We start from the raw sequence: 3,657 nt of genomic DNA, 5'->3' as shown, positions 1-3,657 counted from the left end.
GAGGAGGAAAAAAAGCCTTCAAGACTGCATGGTGGCATGGGGTCCAGGAGATGGGAAAAAAAGCCTACAAGACTGCAGGGTGGTATGGTGTGCAGGAGGAGGAAAAAAAGCCGACAAGACTGCAGGGTGGAGAGGTGTCCAGTAGGAGGGAAAAAAGCCCACAAGACTGCAGGGTGGTATGGTGTCCAGTCGGAGGAAAAAAAGCCTACAAGACTGCAGAGTGGCATGGTGTCCAGGAGGAGGAAAAAAAGCCTCCAAGACTGCAGGGTGGTATGGTGTCCAGGAGGAGGAAAAAAAGCCTACAAGACTGCAGAGTGGCATGGTGTCCAGGAGGAGGAAAAAAAGCCTCCAAGACTGCAGGGTGGCATGGTGTCCAGGAGGAGGAAAAAAAGCCTACAAGACTGCAGGGTGGTATGGTGTCCAGGAGTAGGAAAAAAAAGCCCACAAGACTGCAGGGTGGTATGGTGTCCAGGAGGAGGAAAAAAAGCCAACAAGCCTGCAGGGTGGTATGGTGTCCAGTCGGAGGAAAAAAAGCCGACAAGACTGCAGGGTGGCATGGTGTCGAGGAGGAGGAAAAAAAGCCTCCAAGACAGCAGGGTGGCATGGTGTCCAGGAGGAGGGAAAAAAGCCCACAAGACTGCAGGATGGTATGGTGTCCAGTCGGAGGAAAAAAAGCCTACAAGACTGCAGAGTGGCATGGTGTCCAGGAGGAGGAAAAAAAGCCTCCAAGACTGCAGGGTGGCATGGTGTCCAGGAGGAGGAAAAAAAGCCTCCAAGACTGCAGGGTGGCATGGTGTCCAGGAGGAGGAAAAAAAGCCTACAAGACTGCAGGGTGGTATGGTGTCCAGGAGTAGGAAAAAAAAGCCCACAAGACTGCAGGGTGGTATGGTTTCCAGGAGGAGGAAAAAAAGCCAACAAGCCTGCAGGGTGGTATGGTGTCCAGTCGGAGGAAAAAAAGCCGACAAGACAGCAGGGTGGCATGGTGTCGAGGAGGAGGAAAAAAAGCTTCCAAGACAGCAGGGTGGCATGGTCTCCAGGAGGAGGGAAAAAAGCCCACAAGACTGCAGGATGGTATGGTGTCCAGTCGGAGGAAAAAAAGCCTACAAGACTGCAGAGTGGCATGGTGTCCAGGAGGAGGAAAAAAAGCCTCCAAGACTGCAGGGTGGCATGGTGTCCAGGAGGAGGACAAAAAGCCAACAAGAGTGCAGGGTGGTATCGTCTCCAGGAGGAGGAAAAATAGCTGACAAGAGTGCAGGGTGGTATGGTGCCCAGGAGGAGGAAAAAAAGCCCACAAGACTGCAGGGTGGCATGGTGTCCAGGAGGAGGAAAAAAAGCCTATAAGACTGCAGGGTGGTATGGTGTCAAGGAGGAGGAAAAAAAGCCTACAAGACTGCAGGGTGGCATGGTGTCGAGGAGGAGGAAAAAAAGCCTCCAAGACTGCAGGGTGGCATGGTGTCGAGGAGGAGGAAAAAAAGCCTCCAAGACTGCAGGGTGGCATGGTGTCGAGGAGGAGGAAAAAAAGCCTCCAAGACTGCAGGGTGGTATGGTGTCCAGGAGGAGGAAAAAAAGCCTACAAGACTGCAGAGTGGCATGGTGTCCAGGAGGAGGAAAAAAAGCCTCCAAGACTGCAGGGTGGCATGGTGTCCAGGAGGAGGAAAAAAAGCCTACAAGACTGCAGGGTGGTATGGTGTCCAGGAGTAGGAAAAAAAAGCCCACAAGGCTGCAGGGTGGTATGGTGTCCAGGAGGAGGAAAAAAAGCCAACAAGCCTGCAGGGTGGTATGGTGTCCAGTCGGAGGAAAAAAAGCCGACAAGACTGCAGGGTGGCATGGTGTCGAGGAGGAGGAAAAAAAGCCTCCAAGACAGCAGGGTGGCATGGTGTCCAGGAGGAGGGAAAAAAGCCCACAAGACTGCAGGATGGTATGGTGTCCAGTCGGAGGAAAAAAAGCCTACAAGACTGCAGAGTGGCATGGTGTCGAGGAGGAGGAAAAAAAGCCTCCAAGACAGCAGGGTGGCATGGTGTCCAGGAGGAGGAAAAAAAGCCTCCAAGACTGCAGGGTGGCATGGTGTCCAGGAGGAGGAAAAAAAGCCCACAAGACTGCAGGATGGTATGGTGTCCAGTCGGAGGAAAAAAAGCCTACAAGACTGCAGAGTGGCATGGTGTCCAGGAGGAGGAAAAAAAGCCTCCAAGACTGCAGGGTGGCATGGTGTCCAGGAGGAGGACAAAAAGCCAACAAGAGTGCAGGGTGGTATCGTCTCCAGGAGGAGGAAAAATAGCTGACAAGAGTGCAGGGTGGTATGGTGCCCAGGAGGAGGAAAAAAAGCCCACAAGACTGCAGGGTGGCATGGTGTCCAGGAGGAGGAAAAAAAGCCTATAAGACTGCAGGGTGGCATGGTGTCCAGGAGATGGAAAAAAGCCTACAAGACTGCAGGGTGGTATGGTGTCCAGGAGTAGGAAAAAAAAGCCCACAAGACTGCAGGGTGGTATGGTGTCCAGGAGGAGGAAAAAAAGCCCACAAGCCTGCAGGGTGGTATGGTGTCCAGGAGGAGGAAAAAAGCCGACAAGACTGCAGGGTGGTATGGTGTCCAGGAGGAAGAAAAAAAGCCCACAAGACTGCAGGGTGGTATGGTGTCCAGGAGGGGGAAAAAAGCCTTCAAGACTGCAGGGTGGTATGGTGTCCAGGAGGAGGAAAAAAGCCCACAAGACTGCAGGGTGGTTTGGTGTCCAGGAGGAGGAAAAAAAGCGTACAAGACTGCAGGGTGGTATGGTGTCCAGGAGGAGGAAAAAAAGCCCACAAGACTGCAGGGTGGTATGGTGTCCAGGAGGAGGACAAAAAGCCAACAAGAGTGCAGGGTGCTATCGTCTCCAGGAGGAGGAAAAATAGCTGACAAGAGAGCAGGGTGGTATGGTGCCCAGGAGGAGGAAAAAAAGCCTTCAAGACTGCATGGTGGCATGGGGTCCAGGAGATGGAAAAAAAAGCCTACAAGACTGCAGGGTGGTATGGTGTGCAGGAGGAGGAAAAAAAGCCTACAAGACTGCAGGGTGGTATGGTGTCCAGGAGGAGGAAAAAAACGCCCACAAGACTGCTGGGGGGTATGGTGTCCAGGAGGAGGAAAGAAAGCCCACAAGACTGTAGGGTGGCATGGAGTCCAGGAGGAGGAAAAAAAGCCGACAAGACTGCAGGGTGGAGAGGTGTCCAGTAGGAGGGAAAAAAGCCCACAAGACTGCAGGGTGGTATGGTGTCCAGTCGGAGGAAAAAAAGCCTACAAGACTGCAGAGTGGCATGGTGTCCAGGAGGAGGAAAAAAAGCCTCCAAGACTGCAGGGTGGTATGGTGTCCAGGAGGAGGAAAAAAAGCCTACAAGACTGCAGAGTGGCATGGTGTCCAGGAGGAGGAAAAAAAGCCTCCAAGACTGCAGGGTGGCATGGTGTCCAGGAGGAGGAAAAAAAGCCTACAAGACTGCAGGGTGGTATGGTGTCCAGGAGTAGGAAAAAAAAGCCCACAAGACTGCAGGGTGGTATGGTGTCCAGGAGGAGGAAAAAAAGCCAACAAGCCTGCAGGGTGGTATGGTGTCCAGTCGGAGGAAAAAAAGCCGACAAGACTGCAGGGTGGCATGGTGTCGAGGAGGAGGGAAAAAAGCCTCCAAGACAGCAGGGTG

The sequence above is a fragment of the Myxine glutinosa genome, chromosome 1 (assembly GCF_964187855.1).
Source record: "Myxine glutinosa chromosome 1, kmMyxGlut1.1, whole genome shotgun sequence".
Taxonomy (NCBI): Eukaryota; Metazoa; Chordata; class Myxini; order Myxiniformes; family Myxinidae; genus Myxine; species Myxine glutinosa.
The sequence above is the reverse complement of the archived record's forward strand: the minus strand, read 5'-3'. Positions refer to the sequence as shown.